The sequence below is a fragment of the Protopterus annectens genome, chromosome 4.part0, assembly GCF_019279795.1.
Source record: "Protopterus annectens isolate FY-2018-M chromosome 4.part0, PAN1.0, whole genome shotgun sequence".
Taxonomy (NCBI): Eukaryota; Metazoa; Chordata; order Ceratodontiformes; family Protopteridae; genus Protopterus; species Protopterus annectens.
The window spans coordinates 962,855,065-962,880,405 of NC_056733.1; positions in this window are offsets into that span (position 1 = coordinate 962,855,065).

The window sequence follows — 25,341 nt, forward strand, 5'->3', positions numbered from 1 at the left end:
GCCACATAGATGGACTCTCTGACCACAGTGGCAATGTGGTGGTCAAAAGAGACGTTGCTGGCAACCTGTGTACCCAGATCTCTTATAATGCCTTCTGTGTTCAGTGTACTACCATCAATGTGGTAATTCATGGGAACTAGGTTTTTCCCAAAGGAGATGATGACACATTTTTTGGCATTGAGCTTAAGGCCATGGTTCTGACACCAGATGTTGGTCTCAGTGAAGCCTTTCTGTAGGATGTCAACATCACTTGGAAAGTTAATAATAGCTCCCAACTTGCAATCGTCTGTGAACTTTGTCAGCCAGAGTCCCTTTGTATTAGCCTGGACTTCAGAGAAGTAGATACCAAACATGCTATGGAATAGACTTCCCACACATGTCAAGCAGAGCACCTCACTGGCCCTCTTCAAGAGAAATCTTGATGAGTGGATGAGAAATAGAAATTCACCCCGGGAATCACTCCAGTGGCTCTACTCAACAGAGGCACTGGGAACTAAGGTCGGGTGGCACGATGCCAGGTAATCCTATGGGCCAGGCTTGTAAAGGCTCCAGGGCCATTAGCCTAGTACACATCTGTGAACCTATGAACCTATGATATGCTTTATGCCCATATGCCAAAAAAAATATTCCTTGTTTTCCTGCCTCTCCTAAACTAGTTAGACCAGTTTACAGGCCTTGCTGTATCCTGGGCTGTGGTGTAGTTCCTGTGTTGTCCATTGCCTTACTTGGATAGAAGGAAGTTTCTTAGCTCACCAGTGGGAGTGGGGAGCCTTGAATAGCCTACCTGTCCTTGAGGGAAGTGACCTCAGCACAAGAAGCTGTAGTAATTGGTCATTTTGGACCATTTCTAGCTCTCTTGAAGTTCCCTGGTTAAAATCTGCCTTTGGCATTTTTTTGAAGCCATATTGCTCAGACACAGCTCCACGTGGTCCTGTTGAGTCTTCCTGGTTACAGAGAACTGAAAAAAGCGACTGCTTTCCTGATTAAGTATCCTGCTGTTTTTTTTATATTTGTTTTACCTTCTACTGCTTATCTAGAGCAAGCTTTAACTGTTTTCATAGTTATTTACTGCATTTTTTATATCTGCACTTAAAAGTACATTTTAGTCGAAATTAGTCTAATTCAAGTCGAAAAGTGTTTGTTTGCTGTTTAATTTAATTGTTTGGCTGCCCACTAAAGTGTGCTAGCCTGTACTACTGACTTATTGCCTTTTCTGCATTTCTGTGTGATTCTATTTAAAAACAAAAAAAACAAAAAATATTCCTTGTTTTCCTGCCTCTCCTAAACTAGTTAGACCAGTTTACAGGCCTTGCTGTATCCTGGGCTGTGTTGTAGTTCCTGTGTTGTCCATTGCCTTACTTGGATAGAAGGAAGTTTCTTAGCTCACCAGTGGGAGTGGGGAGCCTTGAATAGCCTACCTGTCCTTGAGGGAAGTGACCTCAGCACAAGAAGCTGTAGTAATTGGTCATTTTGGACCATTTCTAGCTCTTTTGAAGTTCCCTGGTTAAAATCTGCCTCTGGCATTTTTTTGAAGCCATATTGCTCAGACACAGCTCCACGTGGTCCTGTTGAGTCTTCCTGGCTACAGAGAACTGAAAAAAGCGACTGCTTTCCTGTTTAAGTATCCTGCTGTTTTTTATATTTGTTTTACCTTCTACTGCTTACCTGGAGCAAGCTTTAACTGTTTTCATAGTTATTTACTGCATTTTTTATTATCTGCACTTAAAAGTACATTTTAGTCGAAATTAGTCTAATTCAAGTCAACAGAGTGTAGCCTCCCAGACATCTCAAATGCGCAGGTGAAAGCTGCTCTCTCTAAAGCTAAAAACACAGCATCAATGGGACCGGATGGTGTCCCCGGCTGTGTGCTACATGAACTCAATGAAGAACTAAACCCGCACATAAGGCAACTGTTTAATCTTAGCCTTACCACAGGACATGTGCCCAAGGAGTGGCGTACGGCAACTGTGGTCCCACTCCACAAAGGCGGTGCCTCTACGGACCCTGGTAATTACCACCCCATAAGCTTAACAAGCCTGGTCTGCAAAGCTATGGAGAGGATCATAATGGAACTCATAAACAAGGACATAGGGGACTTGCAGACCTTGGACCCAACCCAGTTTGGCTTTGTCAAGGGCAGATCTTGCCTTTTTGAACTTGGTCGACTACTTTGAAACAGTTACCAAGGCCATTGATGAGGGAAAGGCAGTCCATACAGCCTACCTTGACCTTGCAAAAGCTTTCGACACAATACCCCACTCGGGTATCATAGAGAAACTTACCAGCTTAAATGTAAACCCATATGTCACAAGATGGGTTGCAAACTGGCTAAAGGACAGAACCCACAGGGTTAGAGTTGCTGGAGCCATGTCAGACTCCAAGCCGGTTACAAGTGGTGTCCCACAGGGCTCAGTCCTTGGCCCATATTGTTCGGCATCTACTTCTCAGAAGTACAGGCAAACATAGGAGGACTATGGCTGACAAAGTTTGCGGATGACTGCAAGCTGGGTGCCATAGTGGATAGTACATCGGACACAGACATCCTTCAGAGGGGTCTCACAGAAACTGATAGCTGGTGCCAGAGCCATGGCCTGAAGTTAAACGCAAAAAAGTGTATAGTCATACCCTTCGGGAAAAACAAGGTAACCCCAAGCTACCATATAGATGGCAACCCACTAAGCACAGAAGAGGTTATCAGGGACCTGGTTACCCAGGTTGACAGTGGCCTCTCGTTTGACACTCACATTGCTAAAGTGGTTCGAAAGACCTTCGACATTGCCCATCTGATCATGAAGGGATTCACATCCAGATCAAGTGAGGTCATTGTTCCCCTGTACTCTTCACTTATCAGACCAATGATCGAGTACAATGCCCCATTCGGGATGTATCTCCCCCGACACCTGCAGCAATTGGAGAGACCCCAAAAGTTCCTCACCAAAAGGATAAAGGGACTCCAAAACCTGTCATATACTGCCAGACTGAAGAAACTCCAACTCTATTCAGTTGCATACCGTCTGCTCAGAGGTGACCTGTGCCTGACATACAAGGCCATGACCAACCCGGAATTAATGGACATGCTCCACCTCAAAAAATCCAAATCCACCAGAACTACTAGAGCAAGTGACTTAAACCTTAGCACGGATATAAATAGGACGTGCTGGAGGGATAGATTTATCACTCAGAGACTCCCCATGCTGTGGAATAAAATCCCGGTCCATGTGAGGCAGAGCACCTCGCCGGCTCTGTTCAAGAGAAATCTTGACCGGTGGATGGGAGATCGTAGGTTTACCCCGGGAATCATCTCTGTGTCACTGCTGGAATGAGGCACAACAAAGTAATGGGCACATGGGCTAGGCTTATAAATGCCTTAGGGCAGATAGCCTAGTATAAACCTATGAACCTATGAACCTAAGTGTTTGTTTGCTGTTTAATTTAATTGTTTGGCTGCCCACTAAAGTGTGCTAGCCTGTACTACTGATTTATTGCCTTTTCTGCATTTAGCGCGGAGTTGCCACTAGAGCACCATCGGGCAGCGCCAGTTAAACAAGGTTAAACTATTTCTGGCTCCGTAAAGTCTGCTCTTCATTTTTTCCCTTAGAACTGCTCTACTTGTAATCTAAACAGTCTATTCTCTATCTGTAAAGCTCAGCACTTGTTCCTAAAGCATTTTTAGTCAGGTAAAGCACTTCTATATTATACAAAGTACTTCACTAGCTTAAAACCCCTTGAGTACCCACTTCCCTATAGGTCCTTTCTGACTCAGTTACACAGCAAACTTTTTCATTTCTTCTAGCATGTCAAAGGGTCAGTTGCTAGCGTCCTCTCCTGCTCAGCTGGTGAATCTGGGAATATTGAGGCAATGTTACAATTGCCTCATGTATACAGACAACCCTCTCCTCCTCCCACAAAACACAAATACATGCGAGAGATGCAACTATATAGCCAAACTGGAGGCTGAGCTCTCTCAACTCAGGACTGGCAAAACCAGACAGGAGGAGAAGGTAACCACACACACCATAAACCCAGTCTCACATAGAACTATCACAACTACAAATCAAACACATAAACACACAAAGACATACTCGGAGGCACTGATCAAAAATCTACCAAAACAGCAGAGGCCTCCAAAGCAGACACCCAAACAACTGTCACCTCATGACATAACACAAGCAACACATAGATCACAAAGTCAGTGTGCAAATCAGTCACAGCCCTTAAGGCCAAACACAATGCCAGACACACTTGTCATAGGTGACTCCATAGTCAGACACACTGACGTCCCACTCACTAGACTGAACAAGGAGAGGGTCACAGTAAGCTGCCTGTCGGGTGCTAGAATCCGCCACATAACACAAGCACTCAGGTCACACCACAGCAAGTACAAGTATGACTCAGTCATTGTCCATGCAGGTGTGAATGACCTGAGATGTACCTCCCTGGACTACATGAAAAGACACATAAAGGAGCTCTCAGATTATGTAGCCTAGGCTGGTATGACCCTGACCCTGAGCAGTATCCTACCTTCACCAAGAATGATGCCACAATACAGAGACAAAATGATCAGTTTTAATAATTGGCTTAATTTCTGGTGTCATTCTAAGGGGATCCAATGTCTGTCTGGAATGACATGCTTGAGAAGCCATGCTGCTTCGCTAGGGACAGCTTGCACCTGTCACCCCTGGGTTTCCGGATATTGGCAAAGGCTCTTGCCACCCCCATAGTGCCTTTTTTAGACAAGGCTCAAATTCTAAACCCACCGCCCTAGAAAACAATAATGGAAAAAAACTAAGGGTAATGCTGCTCAATGCCAGAAGTCTAAATCTCAAGATGCATGCCCTCAAAGCCCTCCTCAGTATGGAGAACATTGATGTCTGTGCTGTGACTGAAACCTGGTTCAAGGCTCCTGAGAGCACCCCGGCACTATCAGGTTTTACCTCATATCATGCGTTCCGGCCCCAAAACCCGGACCTTACCACAAAAGGAGGGGGTGTATCCATATTCATCAAGGATACCCACACTTCCAGGCTTTTGGCAACTCACGAAGCATCAGAGACCATTCAGGTGCAATTAACCATAGGCAAAACTGCTCTACAGTCTGTAGCATGTTACAGGCCACCTTCTTAAACTCAGGAACCCCACACAGCCTTCCTGAAGACACTGGAGAGTATAAATGTCTCTCCAAACACCATCATATTGGGTGACTTCAACTACCCAAACATAGACTGGGAACATTACTCAAGCCCCAATACCCTAGCCCAAAGGTTCCTGGAGTTCATAAACTCAAATGCTATGGAACAACTTGTCACCATTCCCACAAGAGGTGAAAATATACTAGGCCTGATCATCACAAACATGGGGACAAAATGCTCCACACCGGAAGTATATCCCTCATTGGTGAGATCAGACCATAAACTAATCTCACTGGAGATCCACATCCCGCCCCACCCCAACAAAAGACCACAGTGAAGAACTTCTCAAAAGCCAACTTCACACTTCTTAAGACTGGTGTGGTATCCTTAAAGGCCCCTGAGCCATTGGAAACCACAACCCACGCTGCTGAATCCCTTACAAATGCTTTCTCGAGCACCTCCAGGATTGCATGGATCAAGCAATCCCAAATAAAATCAAGACCCTTTCCACCAAAGGCAAGCCCGATCTGGTGGACCCCAGCCATAAACAAACTTTACAACAAGAGGAGAAAGCTACTACAAGATAGAGCAAAATCCCTAAAAGGGAAGACATCTCTGATCAATACTAGTAAAAACTACGATCACTCATAAAATCATCCAAGGCCAACTTTGAGAGAAAAATCGCCAAGGACTCAAAAGACAATCATAAGGCCTTCTTTAGCTATGTTAGAAATCTGGGTGAAAACTCCCAGATATGCTCAGAATTAGTCCAAAATGATACAAAAATCACTGAACCCACAGACATTGCAAACATACTGGCAGACAGGTTCAGTGAAAATTTCTCCCCTCCCTCCCCCCCAAAAGGAGAAATATCTATCCCAGCAGAGTGTAGCCTCCCAATCATCTCAAATGCCCAGGTGAGAGCTGCTCTCTCTAAAACTAAAAACACAGCATCAATGGGACCGGATGGTGTCCCCGGCTGTGTGCTACACGAACTCAAGGAGGAACTAAACCCACACATAAGGCTGCTGTTTAATCTTAGCCTTACCACAGGATACGTACCCAAAGAGTGGCATACGGCAAGTGTGGTCCCACTCCACAAAGGCGGTGCTTCTACGGACCCTGGTAATTACCGCCCCATAAGCTTAACAAGCCTGGTCTGCAAAGCTATGGAGAGGATCATAATGGAACTCATAAATAAAGACATAGGGGACCTACAGACATTGAATCCTACCCAATTCGGCTTTGTCAAGGGCATATCATGCCTCTTGAACTTGGTCGACTTTTTTGAAACAGTCACCAAGGCCATTGATGAGGGTAAGGCAGTTCACACAGCCTACCTTGACCTTGCAAAAGCTTTCGACACAATACCCCACTCGGGTATCATAGAAAAGCTCACCAGCTTAAATGTAAACCCATATGTCACAAGATGGGTTGCAAACTGGCTCAAGGACAGAACCCACAGGGTTAGAGTTGCTGGTGCCATGTCAGACTCCAAGCCGGTCACAAGCAGTGTCCCACAGGGCTCAGTACTGGGCCCCCTCTTGTTCGGCATCTACTTTTCAGAAATGCAGGCAAACATAGGAGGATTGTGGCTGACAAAGTTTGCAGATGACTGCAAACTGGGCCATAGTTGAAAATCCATCAGACACAGATATCCTTCAGAGAGGTCTCATAGAAATGGATAACTGGTGCCAGAGCCATGGCCTTAAGCTAAACGCCAAAAATGTATAGTCATACCCTTTGGTAAAAACAAGGTAACCCCAAGTTACCACATAGGTGGCAATCCATTAAGCACAGAAGAGGTTATCAGGGACCTGGGGACCCAAGTTGATAGTAACCTTTCTTTTGACACTCACATTGCCAAAGTGGTTAGGAGGACCTTCTACATTGCCCACCTGATTATGAAGGGATTCACATCCAGATCAAGGGAGGGCATTGTTCCCCTGTACTCTTCACTTATCAGACCAATGATTGAGTACAATGCCCCATTCGGAATGTATCTTACCAGACACCTGCAGCAATTGGAAAGACCCCAAAAGTTCCTCACCAAAAGGATAAAGGGTCTCAAAAATATGCCATATGCTGCCCGACTGAAGAAACTCCAGCTCTATTCAGTCGCATACCATCTGCTCAGAGGTGACCTGTGCCTGATATACAAGGCCATGTCCAACCCGGAATTAATGGACATGCTCCACATCAAAAAATCCAAATCCACCAGAGCCACAAGAGCAAGAGACTTAAACCTCAACACGGATATAAATAGGACGTGCTGGAGGGACAGATTCATCACCCAGAGACTCCCTATGCTGTGGAACAGAATCCCGGTCCATGTGAGACAGAGCACCTCGCTGGCTCTGTTCAAGAGGAATCTTGACCAGTGGATGGGAGATCGTAGGTTTACCCCAGGGATCATCTCTGTATCACTGCTGGACAGAGGCACGGCAAACTAATGGGTATAGTATTCTTCAACCTAAGGGGTGGTGAAAGCCACACAACTCTGGCTAGGCTTATAAATGCCCTAGGGCAGATAGCCTAGTATGAATCTATGAACCTATGAGAGGACCCAGGACCAAATCCTGTGGGATTCCACTCGTGACTGGCCGGCAGTCTGACTTGGAGTCAGCTACTTTCACACTCTGGGTTCTATCTTTGAGTCAGTTTGCAACCTGCTAGTGATATAGGGGTTGATGCCTAGCTTAGTGAGTTTTTCTCTGATTCCTGATTGGGGAATGGTATCAAATGCCTTGGCCAGATCAAGGTAGGCTGTATGAACAACCATGCCTTCATCCACAGCTCTGGTGACTGACTCAAAGAAGGTGACCAAGTTGAGCAGGCATGATCTACCCTTCACAAAACCAAACTCTGGAGGATCCAGAGTTTGGAGATTCCCTATATCCTTGTTTATTAGGTCCATGATGATGCATTCCATAGCTTTGGATATCAGGCTTGTCAGGCTAATGAGGCAATAGTTCCCAGGGTCTGTAGTCACTCCTCCTTTGTGGAGAGGGGTGACTGTAGCAGTGTGCCATTTGGTAGGGACAAAGCCTGAGGTGAGGCTGTGATTGAACAGGGCACACAGATGAGGTGCCAGTTCACTCTGTAGTTCATGAAGAACACAGTCAGCGATATTGTCAGGTCCCATAGAAGCTGTATTGTTGGCCTTGGACAGTGCTGTTTTAACCAATGCAGCAGTAATACTGGGTGTCTGGCAATCTACTGATATTGTGATTGGTCCTTTGAGGAGGGAGAGAGGGGTAAAGTTGGCGCCGAATCTGTTGGCCAGTATATTGGCAATATCTGTTAGCTCTGTATAGGAGGTACCATTGTGCAGTAGCTCTGAGCATATCTGGGTATTGCCGTGGAGATTCTTTACATAACTATAGAAGACCTTGTGGTTGTCTTTACTATCTGCTGCAATAATATTTTCATATCTAGCTTTAGAGGATTTGATGAGGGATCTCAACTTTTTGTTGAGGCTGATAAGGGAGTTTGTCCAGTTTTGGGACTTTACCTTATTCTGCATCAGTTTCCTCCTTCTGTTGTAGAGTTTGTTTATGGCAGGGGACCATCAGATTGGCTTCCTTTTTTTTGAGGAGAGCATATTGGTTCTATTGAGTATGGTGAGATCCATGCATATGTGTATGTGTTTCTACAGTGCATTGGTATAAGATTTGGTGGCCATTCAACTATTCTCCATTTGCATGGGTGCTGTGAAGTTAACCAACTCTGTTTTTTGGAGCCCAAAGTTAGCTTTGGAGAAGTTTTTCATGTTGGTTACCTTTGTGGGAGGTGGGGAGTGGGAGGGATATGGATTTCCAAGGTGATTAGTTTGTGGTTGGATCTAACCAGGGAGGAGGTGACTATTGTTGTAGAGCAATAGTTGCCCATGTTAGTAATGACCAGGTCAAGGATGTTGCTACCTATAGTGGGGGTAAGAACAAGCTGGTCCAGTGCATTGGAATTAATGAATTCCAGGAAACATTGGCAAGTGTATTGGTACATGAGTAGTTTTCCCAGTTAATGGAGGGATAGTTGAAGTCGCCCAGTATGAGAGTGTTAGGGTGGGCCCTAATATTCTCCAGGGTGCTTAGGAACGTGGAGTGTGAGTCTTGGGACATGGTTGGGAACCTATAGCAAGCTATGACCTGAATTGCTGTCTTACCCAATGTTAGCTGCACCTGAACCAAGACAGTATCCTCCAACAAAAGGAAGCCAATCTGGTGGTCCCCCGCTATAAACAAACTCTACAACAGAATGAAGAAACTGATGCAGAAGATAGTAAAATCCCATGAGTGGAGGAGCTCCCTAGTCAGCCTCAGTAAGAAACTGAGATCCCCCATAAAATCCTGCAAAGCTAGCTATGAAAACAAGATTGCCTCTGATTCTAAGGACAACCACAAAGCATTCTATAGCTATGTCAAGAATCTCAATGGCAACACCCAGGTCTGCTCTAAGCTACAACATAATGGCATGAAAATTACAGAATGCAGAGCCCCTGAAATCACAACTGCGCAGGTAAAAACTGCACTTTCCAAAGCCAGGAACACAGCTTCCATGGGATCGGACAACATCCTAGGCTGCGTTCTACATGAGCTTCAGAACGCACTGGCCCCCCACCAAAGCACCATGTTCAATCATAGCCTCACATCAGGCTTTGCAGCCACTGAATGGTGCACAGCAACAGTTATACCACTCCACAAAGGGGGAGCCACCACAGACCCCGGGAACTATCGCCCGATTAGCCTGACAAGCTTGGTCTGCAAGGCCATTGAATGCATCATCATGGAACTCATAAACAAAGACATAGGTAACCTACAAACTCTGGACCCCAGTAAGTTCAGGTTTGTGAAAGGCAGATCATGCCTCCTGAACTTGACTGACTTCTTTGAAACAGTCACAAAAGCCATAGATGAGGGAAAGGCATTTCACACAGCCTATCTTGATCTCGCCAAAGCTTTCAACACCATCCCCCATTCTGGAATTATAGATAAACTCGGTAAACTGGGTATAAATCCAAACATCACAAGATGGGTTATCAACTGACTCACTGACAGAACCCACACAGTAAAAGTTGCAGACTCCAAATCAGACTTCAAACCAGTGACAAGTGGAGTACCACAGGGTTCAGTCCTGGGTCCTATTCTGTTTGGTATCTACTTCTCTGAAGTAAGGGCTAATACAGAGAGCCTCTGGCTGATGAAGTTCGCAGATGACTGCAAACTAGGTACCATAGTCAAGTCCCCAAATGAAGTGGACATCCTACCGAAGGGCCTCAGTGAGACAGATGCCTGGTGTCAGAGCCATGGCCTCAAGCTAAATACCTAAAAGTGCAATGGCATCCCCTTTGGTAAAAACTCTGTTCCCATGAACTACCACATAGGTGGCAGTCCTCTTTAAGCTGAAGGTGTGATAAGAGATCTTGGGACTCAGGTGGACTCTCCTTTGATAATCACATCACCACAGTAGTCAGAAAATTCTTCATCGTGGCACACCTCATCATGAAATTGTTCTCATCCAGGAAAAAAAGAGCTCATTGTTCCCCTCTACTCAGCACTCATTAGACCAATTATTGAGTACAGCGGCCCTTTTGGAATGTGCCTCACAAGACATCTGCAACAGCTGGAAAGACCACAGAAGTACCTCACCAAGAGGATTACAGGTCTCAAAGAGTTGTCCTACACTGACTGTCTCAAAACCTCTAGCTTTACTCCGTAGCATATCGCCTACTCCAAGATGATCTCTGCCTAACATATAAAGTTTTGTCTAACCGAGAGCTGTTGGACATGCTACACCTAAAGAAATCCCAATTCCTCAGGGATACACGATCTAGGGATATAAACCTTGTCACCACAATAAATAGAACATTTTAGAGGGATAGATTCCTGTCCCAGAATCTTCTCATACTCTGGGAGAAACTTCCTATCTATGTCAAGCAAACTTCCTCATTAGCACTCTTCAAGAAAAATCTTGATGAATGGATGGAAATAAGGAAATTCACCCAAGGGATCACTCCTATGGCCATGCTCAACAGGGACACAGGAAAATAACTTTCTTGGGTGGTGAAAGCCAGGGAACCTTGTTGGCTAGGCTTACATAGGCCCTAGGGCTGATAGCTTAGTACCTACTTATGATCCTGTGATCCTATGAAGTAGCTTTTCTGCCTTGTTTCATAGGAATCTCCAGTAGTGTGCTCGCATTCTCCTCAGCAAAAGTTACATCCTGTGTCTTGGCCAACCTCCAATCAACCCAAGGCTGTCTCGTTGCCCTGCACTGTGAGACTCTGCATTGGTGGAACACTAAAGTGCTTCCAGCTACACTAGTTCCCCTCAGCAAAAGTTACATCCTGTGTCTTTGCCAACCTTCAATCAACCCAAGGCTGTCTTGTTGCCCTGCACTGTGAGACCCTGCATTGGTGGAACACTAAAGTGCTTTCAGCTGCACTAGTTCCCCTCAGCAAAAGTTATATTCTGAGTCTTGGCCAACCTCCAAGGCTGTCTCGTTGCCCTGCACTGTGAGACCTTGCATCGGTGGAACACTGAAGTGTTTTCAGCTGCACTAGTGTATGTTAGAGTTGTATTTAATCTGTCCTCCAAACTGAAGATGTTTCACCTTTCACTTTACGTGTGCACACTACTGCTGCCCCCCCCCCCCGATTTCTTTCTTCCTATAGTACTCCTAGGTCAATTACTTAAAACTACTTTCACTTGGAAAAAGCTTACCTATTTGTACCTGCAGCCCATACTTCTTTTGTTTTTCCCTGCAGAAGTGGCAGTCCTTTTCATCACTCTGTACTAGATTAGTAGCATAACATTTGTAGTTATTAGTAAAATACTGCGCCACACTGACCTGGAATTAACTTAGCTTGGTTTTCTTGTTTTCTTTTTAGCAGCTGGCCTAGTTCAGTTTTTTCTGACTCACAACCTTGAATTACTTTGTGTCTATCCCCCTCCCCACCTTGAACCTGCACACTTCCCCTCCCACTCCTGCTTAATTACAGAGGTATCAACAAGCCTGAGGTAGAAAGGCACCATCTTTTGACTTAGCTTTTCTGCCTAGCTTCATAGGAATCCCCAGTAGTGTGCTTCCATGTAAATAGCCCACTGCCCTCTAGGTGGCTCCATAGTATTAGTGCATCCAAATGCCCCACCTATCCATGAGGTGGCTCCATACTATTAGCTTTAGGGTCTCTAAATCCCTTTACCTCTTCTTCATTGAATCCCCCTAACACAGTTCTTAGTCATCTCTTTATTATTGCTCTCTGTCACACTGTAGTCCCAGTATAACTATAAAAATATTTCCTTATATCACTCTGCTATAATCCCACTTCTGTCTTTTTTAAGCCTCTTACGTTCTTATATATCTCACCACACTTACCTTCAGACTTCAGCACTCCACTGATTGTTCTCCTCGATCTTCTTCTTCTTTTGGCTCTACCCGGTCTGTTCGCCCTGTGGGCTCATTCCGCTCCCCTACCCTGCCCCCAATTCCTACCCGCCCCCAGTTGTCCTACACTTATTATCACCTTGCCACTCCCCCTCATCTGACACCACTCCCACTCATGAGAATCAATCAGCATTAACCAATCATTCACAGGACCTAGCCCTATTACTCAAACTCTCTCCACTCTCTCACTATAAGCTAATTATAATCACCCTAACTATTTTAAACAAGCATTACTCAAATACCCCTACAATGCCTCCACATACTTTTAACAAATCTTCAAACTCTAATCCTATTTACTGCCTAATACCCCCATTTATAATTCTCTATCTTCTCACAGCTTATGAATACCAACACCTCCCTGGCACCCACTACCCTAGAACCAAAACCAGTACTGCTAATCAGCCACATAATTCTAACCAACCACTACCCCACCTCTCATCAAACTCTTCTAATGCAAAAACTCAACATCCCATTCGTGCTTCATATATTAATCCTAGAACTAAATACTACCACAAACTCATATTAAAACTCCAGAAACTTGCTATTAGATTACTACCTAACCTCATAGTGGATGGTAACATCCACCCTAAAACAGGCCCAACCCACCTGTTACAATCAGCCCCATAATAACACCCATACTAGCTTACAAAACTCAAATAATGCCCCCAACTCACTCCTAGTGTGTCACCTAAACACTGGAAGTATAAACAAGAAAATTCATTACTTACATGCCCTCCTGGATGTCCACTCCCCAGATATACTATACCTTACCGAGACCTGGCAAAAGCCTACTACCATTGATAATGAGATTATACCCCCAGGGTACAATATATTAAGACTTGATTGCATCTCTAAGAAAGGAAGGGGGTAGCCATCTTGTATAAATCCACTCTGGAAGTATCCAAAACTAGTACCTCAAATGCCTTGCTTACTAACAATGCAGAAATACTCATCACAAAGGTCCAACTCAACAAACACAAATCTATAAACATTGCATGTATCTATATTCCCCCAGGTGACAACATAAATACCTTGGAGGGTATCGTCCAATGGATCTCCACTAATTCCCCTGGGAAACTATTATTCTCAGGGATGTTAATATCAACTGGAATACTTGCTCTTCAGACTTACCCTCCACCCATATAAATTTGCATGGCTTCTCCCAGATGATCTCTTCCCCAACCAGAATCAATAAGCCTAACAAAAGGGAAAGTATCCTAGACTGGATATTAATAAACAACCTACCCCAGATATATAAAAGAGGCACCCTACCTGAGGACTTTAGTGATCACATCCTGACCTATATAATCAGAAAAAGAAATGACATCCCTCAACATTGTTCCTTTAAAATTATTAGAAGCTGTTAAAACTTTATTCAGGCTAATTTTCAGAATGAACTTAACACATGTAACTAGTCCAACCTATGGCTACTTCCACTAGATGAAGTGGTCTCATACTTTAACTCTACATTTCTTGCTATCCTGGATAACCATGCTCCCCCATGCACTATCAGAGCCAATAACAAAGTAGCACCATAGCTGTACAATGATACAAGACAAAAAATTATTAGCAGAAACAAAGCGTGGACCTCCCAGAGAACCGCTAAAGCCCCAAAACACCACCTTATATATAAACAGCTGAGAAATGATACAAATAAGTCTATTATGCTAGACAAAAATAATTACTACTGTAATCTGCAACAAAAGCACCAAAATCAACCACAAAAAATCTGGTCAGACATAAACAAACTTATCTACCCAGGCCAATAAACTACCCCTACCCCCTTAACTAGCCTCCAACAACCTCCTAAAATTGTTGCTAACACCTTTAACACTTTCTTTACAGAAACTGTGCAATCCTTAGCCAGTAAGCTATCTCCCTATACCTCAAGTACCACCAACCCCACACCTGATAATAAGATCCCCTTTAAGCTTGATCCAGTACCAACATCTTTTATTAAGTCCCTCCTTTAAAAACTGAAACCCACCACCCTTTCAGCAGACCTACTACTTGCAGAATATCTCCAAAAGCCGCTAATGAAATAGCATACCCCATATCAATTTTAATCAATAGACCTATCCACTAAGCCTATATCCCCCACATCTGGAAAATCTCCCACATTGTTCCTCTTCATAAAGGAGGAGATTCCACTGAACTTTTAAATTTTAGGCCTATAGCTATTCTGTCTCCCTTGGCTAACATAATGGAAAAATGTATCCACAAGCAATATCTTGCCTATCTGAATCAAAACACTCTCCTAGCCCCCTCCCAGCACGGATTTAGACCTTGTCATAGTACAACCTCAGCCCTTCTCTCCTTCTCCCATACAATAAATCAAAACCATAATGACAACAAGCTCTCCTCAGCCCTCTTCCTTGACCTATTCAAGGCATTTGACATGGTGAATCACTGGCTACTCTTAAACACATTAAAATCACTCTCCATAGATAACCTAGAAATTACCTGGATTCATTCTTACCTAAGTGACAGACAACAAGCTGCACTATGGAAGAATAACCTATTGTCCCTTTTACCAGTCACCCTTGGAGTCCCACAGGGATCTATATTAGGTCCCCTCCTATTCTCCATATTCATTAATGACCCGTACAAAGTCATCCCAGATGCAACATGTATTCAGTATGCAGATGACTCCACCCTAATCTGCTCTGCCACCTCCCCCACAGATTTACAATCCTTGTCCCAAATCACTCTCAACAAAGTAGAGAACTGGCTCACTGGTCGCCAACTACTATTAAACCCAAATAAAACCAAACTATTACTCTCCTCCCCCACACGCAAGGTCCCCTCACCACCTCTCACCATAATATCTAACAATGGTACCATAATTTCCCCAGAACCTAGTACTAAACTACTGGGAGTGATCATCGACAACAACCTCAAGTTTGATGCTCACATATTCAAAACTATTAAAACAGTTAATAAAAAAACTAGGCTCTTTAAACAGGATTAAACCATTCCTAACCCCATCTGCTATCTGTTATTGCCCGTACACATCTGCTATCGACCCTTCTTTATGCCTCACCCATCTTCATAAACCTAAGCAAATCAAACCTCAATAAATTTACTAGGTGCTACAATAACATTGCCAGATTTGTCAAAGGATCAGCTTATAGAACCCATCACTGCCTTGACCTTCAGTTGCTAGACTGGCTTGAAATACCCTATCAACTGAAATATAACCAACTAATAGTTGTTCACAAAATCCTCTACCAACCAGACAGTACACCCATACTGAAAAATATTACTTCCCCCTACAGTACCTAAACTCCCTTCGCTCTTCCAAAAAATTGCTAGTGCAAACTGTTAAAACCAACAATTCTGCTGGTGAATCACTATTCTCCAACTCTGCCGGTAAAAACTGGAACCTACTTCCTGCTGAACTCACCACTGACCCCTCCTTATCCCAATTCAAAAAATCCCTTAGGAAATAGCTAAAAATGCAGTGGCTTTCTCCCTGTACAAACCCTGACTAGCCCCCACTCAAACAGAATTCATAAATGAGAACCTCATTACAAGAACAAAACTCTGACTCTCTAACTGTTTAAAATTATATGTATCACCCACCTGCTGGAAAGATTTAAAGTTAACACTACACCATGTATGATAACCACCTTAATATATGTGTTTTCCTTTTTCAGATGAAATCTTTTAACTATTTCTTTCTCAGCTACTTGCTTCCAATCTTTGCTGTGTGTATGTGAGAAAAACATGTAGTTTTGTGATAACTCACTGTAATAATTTCACTGTATTTGCACTTGTTTTTGTACATTTGGAGCTTTTCCCCCTGAGCGTCCGTTGAAAATGGACCTGTATCCAGCCGGACTTTCCCGGTTAACAAATGTAAAATAAAATAAATAAATTAATTAATTAATCTCAGATGCATTATTTTGGGCTACCAGTCTGGAGGTGTGAGCATCCTTTATGGATATGGAAACACCACCACCTCTGGAGCTTCAGTCCAAATGCTGAGGCTGAAAGGTGTGGAATGAGTTATAGCCTGGTAATGCAGGGGTTCTTTTTGCTGCCTTGAATTAGGTCTCTGTTACAGCACAAATGTCGATGTTCTCCATTTTAAGGAGTGCTTTGAATGAGTGCATTTTGAGATTTAGACTTGTACCATCGAGCAGCATGACCCTCAGACTGCATTTGTTTGTTGTAGCAAGAGACGTATTATGCAGAACTTTTATTGGCCTGGGATTGCCAGAGATGTAACAGGGTGCTGTAGGACCTGTAAGCAGTACCAAAAAGTAGACAAGGCAGGAGACAAGGTCAAAGCTCCTTTGATGTCTTTGCTTTTGATAGAGGAGACATTTCAGAGGGGTAGCTATGGATATTGTAGGGCCTGTGAGTACCCCAAGTTCCACAGGGAAGAAGTATATCCTAATGGTGGTAGATTATGCTACTAGATACCCTGAGGCGGTGGCACCATCATACGTCACATATTGGTTAGCAGTAGTGGGACCATCACTCATCACAGTATGACTGATTTACTTGAAGTAAACGATGCCCAAACTAAACTTATTTATTATTCTCCCCAGTTTAAGACTTTTGCCAGAATGGATACATTTTACATTAATAGGGAAGAGATGGAATTAGTGGTGGCCAGCTATACCCTTTGCTGTTGTTGGATCACTCTCCACTGGAATCAGAGGTGGGATGGAAAGAAGATGAAAGGATATTAAGACACTGGACAATGAAAATAGTACGGTTAGATAAGGGCAGAAAGGCCTAATGATATCTGATAAAATATCTTCTTGTATCAGAACTTTAGGGAATGTATTTGCATAGAAAGGAAAGAAATAAGGGAGAGATAAAAAAGTTGATGACAGAAGTTAAAAGGCAAACTTTCAAGGAAAGGAAAATTTTAAAGAGATCCCAATTCTCTGAAATCAATGAATCACATAACAGAGCAGGTACAATAGCAGTTTCAAAACAGACAAAAATATTTAAAACAAGAATGGCTAGATGACCAGCTACATCAGGATATCCTAATGAAACAAGCAAGGTTCAGGCAGCAAAAGATACTGGTGACTGGATAAAGGCAGCAAAATGTACCATGGAACATATGGAACATAAAGGACCCTCATAGTGCGGAAATACTTAGGCTGGTATTCATATAGGCTTTCTGTGACATCAGTGAACAAGCGCAGACGAGCTGTGATTCATAGAAGCCATTTATGTCACATGATACATGGGCTTGCCATGCCACCAGTGATGGACAACACCTGTGAAGCTGAAAACTATGCCATCCATAGTTTTACTACCAGCAAGGTCTCCCAAGGTGGACACGTTTCAGTGGAGATGGGAGATAAACAATGTACCACCCATCTGGGGAACAGCAGATGGGTAGTGTTGGAGGCAGAAGATCGCATTTGACATGACAACATCAAAGATATACTGTGCAAAAGAAATACCCGGCAATTGACTTCTTTATTCTGCCAAGATGATGATGAGATAAGAAAAAGAAGTGATGTAGAGCGCTACATGATGGTCCACTCGGTCAGAAGGCACTCACCATACCACTAGGGAAGAGCTGACGGTCACCTACAGTATGCCCAGTGTTTGTGAAGCTGATGGATGAAAGCCATCAAGTTGTTCAGATGCTGATGTTGCTGGACAGAAAATGGAGATCAGAAGTTACAAAGATATTCTTAACATAGGAACATGGACTGTATGAAGCATGAACCAAGGAAAATTGAAATTGTTAAACATCAGATGGAAAAAGCCAAAATCAATTTTTTAGGGATTAATGAACTCAAATGGACAGGACAGGGACACTTTCAATCAAATGTGCATTGGATCTGCTACTCTGGTCACAAAACATACAGGAAAAATGCGTTGATATCATAACATTGCAGACACAAAATGTCGAACGCTCACAAGAACGAACATGCTGAAACTTGAATTCAGTATTGTGGGGGGCTGTGCCCCCTACACACGCGCTAAATATATATTCTAACTCTGAGATCGCACTAAAGTGAGGAAAGGGCAAATATCCCAATCTTCACTGTACTGCAATCTCAAAAACAGACCCTCGACATTTCGGCACTTTCACTGTTGTGCCGTTCAACATTTTTACTTTTTGATAACATGACATAGATGCGGAAAAACAGCGTGTTATTCATCCTCAACAATACGCTTTCAAAGAAGGTACTAAAGTATAATGTTACCAGTGAAAGAGTCACGTCAATCCATCTACAGGGAAAGCCAGTCAATGTCACCTGTACTAAAGTATAATGTTATCAGTGACAGAGTCATGTCAACCCATCTACAGGGAAAGCTGATCGATGTCACCTGTACTAAAGTAAAATGTTATCAGTGACAGAGTCATGTCAATCCGCCTGAAGGGAAAAGCGATCGATGTCACCTGTACTAAAGTAAAATGTTATCGGTGACAGAGTCATGTCAATCCGCCTGAAGGGAAAAGCGATCGATGTCACCTGTGCTAAAGTATAAGGTTATCAGTGACAGAGTCATGTCAATCCATTTACAGGGAAAGCTGATTGATGTCACCTGTACTAAAGTGTAATGTTATCAGTGACAGAGTCATGTCACTCCGTCTATAGGGAAAAGCGATCAATGTTACCTGTACTAAAGTGTAATGTTATCAGTGACAGAGTCATGTCACTCCATCTATAGGGAAAAGCGATCAATATTACCTGTACTAAAGTGTAATGTTATCAGTGACAGAGTCATGTCAATCCATCTACAGGGAAAGCCGATCGATGTCACCTGTACTATAGTATAATGTTATCAGTGACAGAGTCATGTCACTCCATCTACAGGGAAAGCCAATCGATGTCACCTGTACTAAAGTATAACGTTATCAGTGACAGAGTCATGTCACTCCATCTACAGGGAAAGCCAATCGATGTCACCTGTACTAAAGTATAATGTTATCAGTGACAGAGTCATGTCAATCTGTCTACAGGGAAAACCAATCAATGTCACCTGTACTAAAGTGTAATGTTATCAGTGACAGAGTCATGTCAATCCGTCTGCAGGGAAAAGAGATCGATGTCACCTGTACTAAAGTATAATGTTATCAGTGACAGAGTCATGTCACACCGTCTACAAGGAAAGCTGATCAATGTCACCTGTACTAAAGTGTAATGTTATCAGTGACAGAGTCATGTCAACCCATCTACAGGGAAAGCTGATCGATGTCACCTGTACTAAAGTAAAATGTTATCAGTGACAGAGTCATGTCAATCCGCCTGAAGGGAAAAGCGATCGATGTCACCTGTACTAAAGTAAAATGTTATCGGTGACAGAGTCATGTCAATCCGCCTGAAGGGAAAAGCGATCGATGTCACCTGTACTAAAGTATAATGTTATCAGTGACAGAGTCATGTCAATCCGTCTACAGGGAAAGCTGATCAATGTCACCTGTACTAAAGTATAAGGTTATCAGTGACAGAGTCATGTCAATCCATTTACAGGGAAAGCTGATTGATGTCACCTGTACTAAAGTGTAATGTTATCAGTGACAGAGTCATGTCACTCCATCTATAGGGAAAAGCGATCAATATTACCTGTACTAAAGTGTAATGTTATCAGTGACAGAGTCATGTCACTCCATCTACAGGGAAAGCCGATCGATGTCACCTGTACTATAGTATAATGTTATCAGTGACAGAGTCATGTCACTCCATCTACAGGGAAAGCCAATCGATGTCACCTGTACTATAGTATAATGTTATCAGTGACAGAGTCATGTCACTCCATCTACAGGGAAAGCCAATCGATGTCACCTGTACTAAAGTATAATGTTATCAGTGACAGAGTCATGTCAATCTGTCTACAGGGAAAACCAATCAATGTCACCTGTACTAAAGTGTAATGTTATCAGTGACAGAGTCATGTCAATCCGTCTGCAGGGAAAAGAGATCGATGTCACCTGTACTAAAGTATAATGTTATCAGTGACAGAGTCATGGCACACCGTCTACAAGGAAAGCTGATCAATGTCACCTGTACTAAAGTGTAATGTTATCAGTGACAGAGTCATGTCAATCCATCTACAGGAAAAGCAGATCGATGTCACCTGTACTATAGTATAATATTATCAGTGACAGAGTCATGTCAATCCGTCTGCAGGGAAAAGCGATCAGTGTCACCTGTACTAAAGTGTAATGTTATCAGTGATAGAGTCATGTCACTCCGTCTACAGGGAAAGCCGATCAATGTCACCTGTACTAAAGTATAACGTGATCAGGGACAGAGTCATGTCAATCCGTCTGCAGGGAAAAGCGATCAATGTCACCTGTACTAATGTGTAATGTTATCAGTGACAGAGTCGTGTCAATCCGTCTAGAGGGAAAGCCAATCGGTGTCACCTGTACTGTAGTATAACGTTATCAGTGACAGAGTCATGTCAATCCGTCTGCAGGGAAAAGCGATCAATGTCACCTGTACTAAAGTGTAATGTTATTAGTGACAGAGTCATGTGAATCGATCTACAGGGAAAGCTGATCGATGTCAACTGTACTAAAGTGTAATGTTATCAGTGACAGAGTCATGTCAATCCATCTACAGGGAAAGCCGATCAATGACACCTGTACTAAAGTGTAATGTTATCAGTGACAGAGTCATGTCAATCCATCTACGGGGAAAGCCGACCGATGTCACCTGTACTAAAGTATAATGTTATCAGTGACAGAGTCATGTCAATCCATCTACAGGAAAAGCTGATCAATGTCACCTGTACTAAAGTATAATGTTATCAGTGACAGAGTCATGTCACTCTGTCTACAGGAAAAGCTGATCAATGTCACCTGTACTAAAGTATAATGTTATCAGTGACAGAGTCATGTCAATCCGTCTACAGGGAAAGCCGATTGATGTCACCTGTACTAAAGTATAATGTTATCAGTGACAGAGTCATGTCAATCCGTCTGCAGGGAAAAGCGATCAATGTCACCTGTACTAAAGTGTAATGTTATCAGTGACAGAGTCATGTCAATCCATCTACAGGGAAAGCCAATCAATGTCACCTGTACTAAAGTGTAATGTTATCAGTGACAGAGCCATGTCACTCCGTCTACAGGGAAAGCCGATCAATGTCACCTGTACTAAAGTATAACGTGATCAGGGACAGAGTCATGTCAATCCGTCTGCAGGGAAAAGCAATCAATGTCACCTGTACTAAAGTATAATGTTATCAGTGACAGAGTCATGTCATTCCATCTACAGGGAAATCCGATCGATGTCTCCTGTACTAAAGTATAATGTTTTCAGTGGCAGAGTCTTGTCAATCCATCTACAAGTAAAACCGATCAATGTCACCTTGAGTTAAGTATATACTCCAACAACAGATGTGGAAGATGAGGATGTAGAATTATTCTACGGACAACTTCAGAATGAAATAGATCAAATGTCAAAACAAAGTCTACTGATCATTATGGGGGACGTCAGTGCAAAAGTAGGAAGCACACCTGAAGATTTAGTGGATGGAAAGCACAGCATAGGAGAGAGAGAAAAATGAAGCCAGTGATAACTTAGTACAGTTTTACAAAACCAACCGTCAATCATGAATACGTATTTTCAACACCACAAACATTGGCAGCACACATGGACTTCTCCAAATCGCATGTATTGAGATAAAATTGACTACATCTGCAGTGTTGATGGCAAGAACTAAACCAGATGTTGATTGTGGAAGCAATCAAGAGCTTTTGACATGCAGGATCGAGTAAAGCTTCAGAAAAAGAAGAGCATTATAGGTCATCAGAATATGACATCGAAAATATTCCACAACGCTATTGGATAAAATTAAATAACAGATTTGCCATTCTTGATACAGGAGATAGACAGCCTGAAGAGTTATGGAATGACATTAAAACTGCAATTAGTAACAAAACTGAAAAACACTCCAGAAGAAAAAGAAAGACAAAAAAATCACCTTGGATCTGAAGAAACTAGAAAAGTAGCAGAAAAAAGAAGACAAAAAGTATCACAAATGAACCGAGAGTTTCAACACCAAATTCGGAAAGACAAGGAAAGATATTTCAAGGATATCTATCAGAAGATTGAATCAGAGCATGTAAACAAAAAAGCCAGACTAGCTTACCAAGATATGAAGAGATTTTGGCAGAAATTCCAACCTCGACTGGCGATGCTTAAAGATGCCAATAGAATGATACGGAAGATCCAGAAAGCATTCAAAAGAAATGGAAAGAATGTACGGAGCATTTATACAAAAACGGCAATGTGGATAACACTGGGAAAATGGAACTGGAAACTGATGTCGAGGAAGAACCTGATATTTTGAAAGGAGAAGTTGTAGCAACAATTAAAGCTTTATCAAACAAGAAGTCACCTGGCATTGACAGTAATCTAGCTGAATTAATCAAAGGCTCAGAAGGTGCCATCATGGCCCTAACCCAACTGTGTCAACAGATTTGGAAGGGAAAAAGATGGCCAACAGACTGGAGAAGATAACTGTTTGTACCTATACCTAAGAAAGGCAAGGCTAAGGATTATAAGAACTACAGAACGAGTGCATTAACTCCACATCCTAGCAAAATACTGCCGAAAATAATACAGCAAAGGCTACAATCATACATTCAGCTAGAAATACCCAAGGTTTGGGCTGGTTTCAGAAAAGATTGAGGAACAAGAGACATTATTGCCAATCTTAGATGGATATTGGAGAAGAGCAGTGAATACCAAAAATCCATCTAGTTTTGCTTCATCGCTTCATCGACTACAGCAAAGTTTTTGACTGTGTGCATCATGGTAAACTATGGAAAACTGTAGCACAAATGGGAATACCCAAACACATAACTCAGCTGATAAAGAGCCTTTATGAAAATCAGGAAGTTGCAGTGAGAACTGAATATGGCAATACTGATTAGTTTCCAGTAAAAGGTAATGTCAGGCAAAGATGCATCGTCACCTTACCTGTTCAACCTTTATGGTGAAACCATCTTTAGAAAAGCAAGTTTGGAAGAAGAGAGCATCAGTTTTAAAGTTGCTGGCTGAGATATAAACAACCTGTGCTATGCAGATGACACAACACTGATCACTAGCAGCAAAGAAGACATGCTGTATCTATTGAGAAAATTTAAAGCTGAAAGTCATAACATGGGATTAGAACTGAACATAAAAAAGACAAAGATAATGAACACAGAAAATGATGAAGGGTTTGAGCGTGAAGATGATAGAATAGAAGTTGTAAAGAATTTTAATCTCCTGGGCTCTTTTGTAAACATGGAAGTAACTAGCAGGAAAGCAACACTTCACAGAATAGCACTTGGTTACTCTACAATGAAGGCTCTTGACAAATTATTCAAAAGCAAAGAAATAACACCCAAAACAAAGATCAGACTTGTTCATGCACTCCTTTTCTCAGTAGTCAATTACAGATGCAAAAGCTGGACACTACAGAAACAGGACAGAAAGAAGATTGACTCACTTGGACTTTGTTACTGGAGAAGGATTCTATGCATGCCGGGAACTGCTAGAAGAACTAGCAAATTGATTTTGGAAGAGATCAAACTGGCTATGTCACTCAAAGCCCAAATTATGAAGTTACAATTGTCTTAATTTAGTCATACTGTCAGAAGAGAGAGATCACTGGAGAAGGACATTATGTTTGGAGAGATTGAAAAAAACAGGTGACGAGGGTGACCTGCAACCAGATGGTTGGACACGTTAACAACAACCACAGGGATGATGCTGAAGGGTCTCGCTGGACTAGCATGGAACCAACTTCGTTTTGGATCTTTAATTCATCAAGTCACTGGGATTCATACCTGAGTTGATGGCATCTAGAAAGAGAGAGAGAGAGAGAGAGACTATGACCTCAAATATGTTTATGCAAATGTGCAACTAATGAAACTGAAATGAGGACTGATATAAATCTTTGTATGCCAATGAAGTATGTTTTTCAACATTTACAATTCATTGTCACATTTTCTCAATTTTCCCTGCTGGTCGCAGACACTATATAAAAGGAAGTACAGCCAAATGTATCAGGGCTGCAATCAGCAAAAATGCTATCAATTGCTATGAATTTTGCTATTTCTAGTTCTGAGTTGCTTGTCTTGGCTGGGTCAAAACTGCTTGCAGCGCTCGCCGGCCAAAATGGACAAAATATAAGCAAAGGATTACTCATTATGACTTTGATAATCAGGAAATCCATGAAAGGTTCAGAGTGGACAGGGACATTATATGTCTTAGTGGACATGTTTTAGCCACCCCATAGGAGCACTGGAGGAATGTGTGGACTTCATATTTCTGTGGACATCAAAGTATGTATAGCTCTTACCATAATTAATATGGGTACCTTCCAGAGACAGATTGGGGACATGTCGGGGATCTCACAGGATTCTGGCTCAAGGATTGCAGCAGTTCCTGGATGTACTGTTGGCTTATGTGGATCAGTATATCTCTATCCCAGTGTCACCTCAGGACAAAGTCAGTAGTATGTGTACCTTTTATGGGCTGGAACATTTCCCTGAGGCACTCAATGTGATATATTGCACCCATGTTGCAATTATGGCCCCTTCTGGTCCACAACAGGAGTGGTATTGCAATAGGAAGGGCTACCAATCCATAATTTGTGAGGTAATGTGGGATGCATGAGGGTACATCACCATCATCTCTGCCCAGCATCCTGGCAGTAAACATGATTCCCATATCTGGCCACAGGCCCACTCTACTTCCTCTTCCTGCATGGTAGGATGCCCAGTGGTCATCTTATTGCTAATTGGAAAAATAAATTTTTAATACTGTATTTA